The sequence below is a fragment of the Aulonocara stuartgranti genome (genome assembly GCF_965226115.1).
Source record: "Aulonocara stuartgranti genome assembly, chromosome: 1".
In the NCBI taxonomy this organism is placed as follows: Eukaryota; Metazoa; Chordata; class Actinopteri; order Cichliformes; family Cichlidae; genus Aulonocara; species Aulonocara stuartgranti.
The window spans coordinates 38,096,034-38,103,902 of record NC_138939.1 but is presented as its reverse complement, the minus strand read 5'-3'; the positions used below and the strand labels follow the sequence as shown (position 1 = coordinate 38,103,902).

Sequence of the window (7,869 nt, the reverse complement as noted above, 5' to 3'; positions counted from 1 at the left end):
TAGACAGTAGTTAACCCTTTAAGACCTAGCATAGAACCAAGTCCGCCAGAGCTTATATTATATTTTTACATGCTGTAGTGCCATTTTTGGGAGCATTTCAAGTTGATATACATCAATATAACCATTATAGCCCAAATTCTAATAATATGTCTGCATTAAGTGCATAGTAATTACATAAAATGCAAAAAATGCAATAAACTACAAAAAAATTGAAAATCGTTTTTGTTTTTTTAACATATATTTCTAGTTAGAGAAATTTAAGAGGCTTATCCCTCAAAACTGTAAATGCAAAAAAGTTGCACAAAATAGTTTCCCACCACAGGAAATTTATTTTAAGTGTTTTCATAGTTATATTTTTGAAATACACCAATTTTCATATACTGAAGGAAAAACGAAAATAAATATTATAATGAAAATTTGCAAAAAAACAGCATGTGTATCAAAATAAACTATTTCCAGCAGTGCAATATAAGTCCTAAGCATCCCAGAAACGATACAGAAAGTCATAAAGTCAAACATAACTTTTAAAAACACAAGTATAGGCTCATAAGGCCCTGATGGTAAAAAAGACTACATTTCCGCAAAATGACGTCACTTCTGGTTTCGGGCAGGTCATGGTGGACATGCGATAGTTCGCGCTGATGGACGTAGGAAGTGTTACAAACCGCTGATCGGATCGGCAAAGCGTGTTTCTGGAATATTATGTTTGTTGTTGCTGCAAGTGCTTTTTATGCAGTTTTTGCAAAGCTTTATGTGGAAGGGGACTGTGACCTAGGACAAGCTGATGGCATAAGATGTAAGTACAACTCCTCCGGTATCATATGCAAAAAAAATTATTGCGCTAGCTTATGTGCCCGCTCCGACCGGCTTTAAAGGGTTAATAGCAATATTGATCACTTTATTACCCAGTTGTCTTCGCCCGATGTATAGTGTTCTTTTCCACAGATGTGTAATATCAGAAACAGTTCTGTATTCTTTGTGGAACTCCTCCTTACTCCACCTGGTCCCGTCAGAATGGCAAAGAGTGAACTCACTCCCCTCAGTACGCTCTGGCCAGAAGTGTTCTTTGCCTATGGTAATTAAATTATCATATGTTTCATGGCCTTGCAGAATGATTCGAGGTGGAGCTTCGTCCATTATTAACTTCTGGTACTGTCCACACTTTCTCAGAGTTCTTGGCTTCCACTCCATGGGAGCCAGTCTGACCTAGCATCAAGGAAAAAAAAAAGAAAGTTATTTTTTAATATATTGCTGACAGTCATACACGTAGCTTCAATTTTTAACTAACCTTCAATAATGATTTGCCATGGTCCAAACGTTTATCATTCAATGGAAACTGCCTTTTCTTTACTTGAGGCTGTAGTAGTTTCTTGGCTTTACCAAAGGCCTCTGCTGCACCTGTAATGGATGAAGCAAGCAAGTTCTATATTACAATTGATCTTAAAGCAAAATAATTGGGTTTTCTTACTGAGAAATTCATTGCCACTTGTTGAAGTAGTGTCATCTGCAATATAAATAGGGCAGTGATGTGAAACGTGGTTTATAGAATTCTACTACAATAACAGACTACTGCACAGTCATCTGCTTTCAAAATGTATTGCATCTATAAATAAAGTTGTTAAAGTGAATTGTTAAATGTTGTCATTTTTATGCTTACCATCTAATCAAATCAAATCACTTTTATTGTCACATCACATGTGCAGGTACATTGGTACAGCACATGCGAGTGAAATTCTTGTGTGCGAGCTTCACAAGCAACAGAGTTGTGCAAAATACAATAACATAAACAGGCAAAATATACGAATGGCTAAATCTGAAACTAATAAATATATGTACAATATATAATAGTATATACAAAAAAAAATTAAAAAAAATTTCTGGATGTGTATACTAAATGTTTTTCTACGTGTGTGTGTGTGTGTGTGTGTGTGTGTGTGTGTGTATACACATATTTTACAAATTAAATAGAGTCAACAATAAATAAAATATATAAAAATATACAGAGTTGAGACATGTGCAAAACAGTGGCGTTACTGTACAGTATGGAGTGCATAATGTTGAAGTTCCAGTAGTGGAGGTGAGGTGTCTATGAAGTGTTCAGCAGTCTGATGGCCTGATGGAAAAAGCTGTCTCTCAGTCTGCTGGTACGGGACCAGATGCTGCAGAACCTCCTTCCTGATGGAAGCAGTCTGAACAGTTTATGGCTGGGGTGACTGGAGTCCTTGATAATCCTCCCCGCTTTCCTCAGGCAGCGCTTCCTGTAGATGTCTTGGAGGGAGGGAAGCTCACCTCCAATTATCCGTTCAGAGCACCGCACTACTCGCTGGAGAGCTTTGCGGTTGTAGGCGGTGCTGTTGCCATACCATCTCTACATTGTTTCAAACTCTGTGATCAAAGGAATTCCTTTGTCCCCCTCCCCAGCTTCTCGAGGTTCTGGGGGGAGGCTGTAGTGTTTTATCACAAGCACAACCCTTGTGAAGGTTTGTTTGATGTTTGGTAAGCTTCCTGCCCTTTTTATGGCTTCACTGTGTTGTTTATGGTGAACCAATACAGGAATTGAACCATATATTGGGTGTGGGGGAGATTACCCCCTTTATGACCAAGGATGTTGTTAGAAACAGATGTGATCAGGAAGTCACGCACACACACACACACACACACACACACACACATTCTTGCACATGTGCTTACACGTGCACACACACATACAGTGCCTTGTCTTTGTAACCAAGCGGGGTTTTACGAGGGGAGGTGTTTGTGTAAACTATTGTAAACTATTGTTTATTGTAACAGTTTTTTCAAGAAAAGGCAGCGAGCGGAAGCCGGAGTCGGGGTCATTTGTGATAGGATTCGAAGTGTGTTCCCGAGATACCGACGAAGCCTCCCTTGCGCAAGTAAATCGATCGATCGTTGTTGCCTTATTTTTTCCTTCACGGGAATAAGTCTCTGAGTCAGCGGGCTCTGAGTTTATACTCTACAAAAGCGGTTAGTCAATCATAACCTGCTAAGCATATCATGTTAAATAAAGGAGATTATTTTACATGTTGTTCAAAAGTATCAAAACCTACCTGATTTTTCTGCTGTCAGGAGCTTTTTTACATTGTTATCAAAGCCTTTTTGGGTAATCTCACCTTCAAATTAAATTTTAAAAGGGTAAGGAGTTACAGATTGACTGTAGGAGCCAGATCCTACATGACTATCTAACTTTTCAATTGCAATAAAGTCTTTTAATTTTGTGAGAAATCCATCTTTTGTCAATTTTTTTTTTAAATCAGGCACTCCGACAATATCAGAAAGTAATAAATATATACGTCTTTTAACATGCATATTAATTAAGAGAAGTAAACAGGAATACCAAACAATGTTAAATCATTAAAGCACGATATTGTCAGGGTTCTTTGCAGTTAAAAAATGAACTTGCAAGCATTACAAAAACATTTAATAAAGTGTTTGATTACCATTTTCAAGGTCTTTTTTCAGCTGCTCGTAAGCTTTCAGCTTGTCCATTTGCTGAAACGTATACAAAACAATTGCTAAACAGTTTAAATTTAAATGACATTTCACCACCACTGTCGCTAGCTAGAATGACTTAGCCAGACAAAAATAGTGCTGATTTGGTTTCGTACAAAACTAGCTTTCCTTCTCTGATATGTAAGTTTCACAACATAACCGCAACGTAATATAACACAACTGTGGTAAAAATATGGACAAAAGGGAGAAAAAGTTAAACTTACCTTAGGAATCTGAACCGTGGTAAAACTCCGGTGAGGTCAATGACGTTACACTCTCCCACTGTCACACGTTGATGACGTATTTGGAACTCAATTCGGGTGGGACATGACAACAGTGCCATCTTTTCATTCTTCCTATTCTTTTATCTCTACTGGTTGGCCCTGAAGTAATAAAGCAAAAACCTATGTCACAAACAACAACTTTCCTGATGTATGACCTTGACTAGAAGCCAGGGATGTCAAATTCTGGCCCTCATGGACCCCTATCATGCACGTTTTAGATGTTACCTATACCAACAGAGCCAATTCAAATCAAATAATCCCCAAACACCTAGTTGTGCAGAAGTCTGTAAATGATTCTTTAAATCAGCTGTGTTGACGTATGGAAACATCTGAAACCGGGAGGACAGGAGCCTTGAGATCCAGAACTGCACATCCCTGCACTGAACATGGCACAGGGGGGATTTACACTCTATTCATAACATGGAGCTGGCAGATAGGATAAGTAATGAGAGGAATTAGATAGACCACACAGTGTAGTGTAAGTGCTGCGTTATGGTAAACTTTAGTAATATTGATGTATAAAGAACAACACTGGCTGATGATGAAGTACAGTCAGCTGGCATGGTGACACTGCCAGTATTAACCTGCAACCAAATCTGCAGCTCCACACAGCAATGTTACGACTTGGATTATATCTTATAACCAGAGATGGGCAATAACGCGTTACTGTAATCTGATTACTTTTTTCAAGTAACGAGTAAAGTAAGGGATTACTATTGCAAAAACAGTAATTAGATTACCGTTCCGTAGGAACGCTGCGTTACTGCGTTACTAAAACCGCGTTACTTCCCCCCCTTCTCACCGTCTCTTCTCCCCTTTGGTTTTCTTTCTTTCTCTCCCCCTCTTTCTCTCATTCATTCCCCCTGTCCTATTTATTTAAAAAAAAAGAAAAAAAAAAAAATGACAAAGGATGAACTGAAGCTCTGCCATCACGTAATGTCGCATACTGCTGTTTCTGATGTCATTTAAAAAAACAAAAAAAAAAAACAAAAAAAAAAACGTGATTTTTTTTTGTGAGAATGTCTCACGACAGTGACGTAAGCGAGTGCGCCGTTAGTGACAACAGCTGTGTGCAGATCAACAATGGATCACATATCGATTGTGGGAGAGAGTATGAGCGTGCAGCGTTTAAAGCGTGGAAGCACTGACCTTACTTTGAGTTTGATTCCATAAAAAGTGACAAAAACATTAGTGTCCGTTGTGTGTGGGAAGAAAACTTGTTTTTACAGCGAAAAAAAACCCTCTAAACTTCCAAGCAAGCACCGAGTGTGCTACCACGTAATGGGAAAATCACAGAGAAACTCGCGGATTCTTCCACTGACCGCGGCACACCTGCACCAGGGCAAACCTCCGCCTACGCCACTCCTGCTTTACAGGTGAAAATAGAGCAACAGGACTGGTAGTCTTTGATTTTATTTATTTTCTGCTGTGTTTTACTTGCATCTATTTGAAAGACTTTTGTGTAAACACAAACAAAATATTTTATACATCCAACACAAAAACTGCAGTCGTGGTGCTTTCGATTGTACTCACAACTCGAAAATTCTGCCTTCTGAATAGGAAGATGTAGGTAACACCAGACTGCAGATGAGCTGCATACAGAGCTGGACTGGGACAAAAAAATCGTCCCGGGCATTTTGACTAGAGACCGGCCCACCATTATAGGAAAAATCATAAAGCCTTTGAATGAAAATAAACACTGTTGTGACAGTGATGTACACTGTTCTGATGGTATGCATCAATCTATGAATTGTTTGTTGCAAGACTCAGATAATTATTTTTTTTTAAAGTGAGACATTTTAAATGAGAATAAGAAAGTATTTCTTTGTGCCCCCCTTTCCCTTTTAATGCCCTACATGGACCCGGGCAACACTTTGCTAGACCCACCCCTGCACAGTTACCAGCTGTCAGCTACTTAGAAAAGGATCCTGGTGTTATTTGTCTCTCAGAAACAGTTCATAACTTCCCTTCAACTCATTCATGTCACCTAAAAGGTAAACATGTTTCTCCATCACCTGTTCAGCTCTGATGATTCAGTAAGGACATCTCCTGGTTTCATCTTCATGTTTCCCTCTCACCACACAACCAAACCGATATCATGACCAGCAGGTTTACAGCTGTGGCTCCAGCAAACATCAGCTGATACTAGAAATTAATATTAAATAAATTCTAACAACAGCTGATCAAGTTTAAAAGTGCTGCTGTTGTTTAACGCGACATCCGCTGGTTTCCTCTTTCTGGCGCAAAGTGGGAGATAAATAAACAAGAGAGAAAAGCCGATCAGCTGATCATTGATCAGTTTCATGATTGAAGTAGAAACAGGAGAGGGAGGGTGAGAGGATGAGAGGAGAAGAGGCAGCTGTGCAGCGTAAAGACGCAGAATAAATCCAGCTTTGTGTCTTTTTCATTGTAGCTAAAGTCCGGGACAAACTGTCTTCCTTTTCACCTCAATAAGAAACGCGTAATATTTTCTCTGAATACGAGACGATTCCGTTTTTTACGGGACGGTTGGCAACTATAATAATTAAGCTTATGAACAAAATAAAGTTCAACATCAGTAACATAGCTGTATAGAAACTCCGTCATGCTAGCTAGCACGCACTACGAAAAAGTCAGCATAACGAAAATAAACTCCACCTAAACTTGGTTCATATCTGACCCAGATGGACTGCAGGTCATAACTTCTTACCTGAAGTTCAGTTCACCTGACACTCTCGGACCAGCTGCTGCTTCGGGTCTCTCCTCTTGCCTCCCTTTTCCTTCATCCACCTGCTGGCCTCCACCACTTGCTAATGTTATTGAATCTGTGGAAGCTTCGCGATAGCCACCACACGAAGTAACGAATAACGAGTCTATCTAAATCCCAGTAACGAGTAACGCGTTCCCGGTTTTGGCATAATAACTAGTTACCGTGCTCGTTACCACAATAATAACGTAGTTACTGTAACGCGTTACTTGATAACGCGTTAGTCCCAACACTGCTTATAACTCATAACTCTTATGTTAGCTCCCCCCAGCAGCCTACTGTCTGAAATATTCGACAATTGCAATAATTCTTTAAGTGTTATTTTTTTCTTGGTATTCTAATTTCACCGAAGTTTACTAAACTCAACAAACTTAATATTACTTACCGGAACATTTATTCTCTCCTCATTATCTTTCACCGAAATTTTTTTTTTTTTTGCTGTGCCGTCTTTCGTGCTTGGCTCTCCTTCCTTTGCTAACGCAATGCTCATAGTGCAGAAGCTGATGCTGCATTCACTTACACTCGGATATCTGAGCTTCACTGTCAAGACATAATCGTACATTTGATATTTCATTAAATTTTATTGTTTTTGCTTTGGGGTGGCACCCGGGGTGGCCAGTCTGGTTGGAGGGGTGGCCTGCTGGACACGCCACTGCATATAGTCTAATAGAATAAAGCAATTCTTATTATTTTTGATCACTAAGGTCAAAACAGTGCCTCAAATTTGTATTTGATTGTAAGTAGAGCTTCAGGAAAAGCAGCCCTACTTATTTCATTCTCGATTAAACTGTTAAACAAAGTAAAAGGGTTAAAATATTAATGCAATGACACACAGTACAGTTCCCTCTTGCTATACATTATCAGTAAACTGTTTGTCTTATCTGAGTTACCAGACTCAAAGTTAAAGAGCTAAATAATTGAATAGGTATATTATGCCTGCTTTTTAGAATATAGCGGATTTTTTGTATTTTGATCCTGTTGTTATTGTGAGGATTGTTATAAACATGACTCTGTATACTCTGTAATCCCACCCCTACTCTACCTAGATAAATAAGGTAGAAACAGCACAATTACACAAACAACTCTAACCTTTTCACAGTTTCTTTGCTGCCTCTGTGAAGCAAAATTCCTAAATCATTCTATATAGACGAGTAATGAAAGTGGAGTTTAAGGATCAACTTAACCCACATCTGGACCTACGTTCTGCCTGTGTCACAGCCATTTCATGACACTTTGCAATATACGAGACTCACTGTCAGAGGGCGAGTGTAGAGGATGTTAAGAAGCAGCAGAGAGCAAGTGTAAATGTTTTAGAGAATGGGATGTTGA

At 39.0% G+C, this 7,869-nt stretch overlaps 1 long non-coding RNA gene across 1 annotated transcript; it reads right to left on the bottom strand.

The window, feature by feature from the left end:
* Positions 1-372: 372 nt before the first annotated feature.
* On the bottom strand, positions 373-7,010 carry LOC309701956. Its single transcript, XR_014275320.1, has 4 exons — positions 6,926-7,010; positions 3,735-3,893; positions 1,289-1,398; positions 373-1,206 (listed from the first exon to the last, which is right to left on the bottom strand). It is a non-coding gene; the product is annotated as an uncharacterized lncRNA (long non-coding RNA).
* Positions 7,011-7,869: the final 859 nt, after the last annotated feature.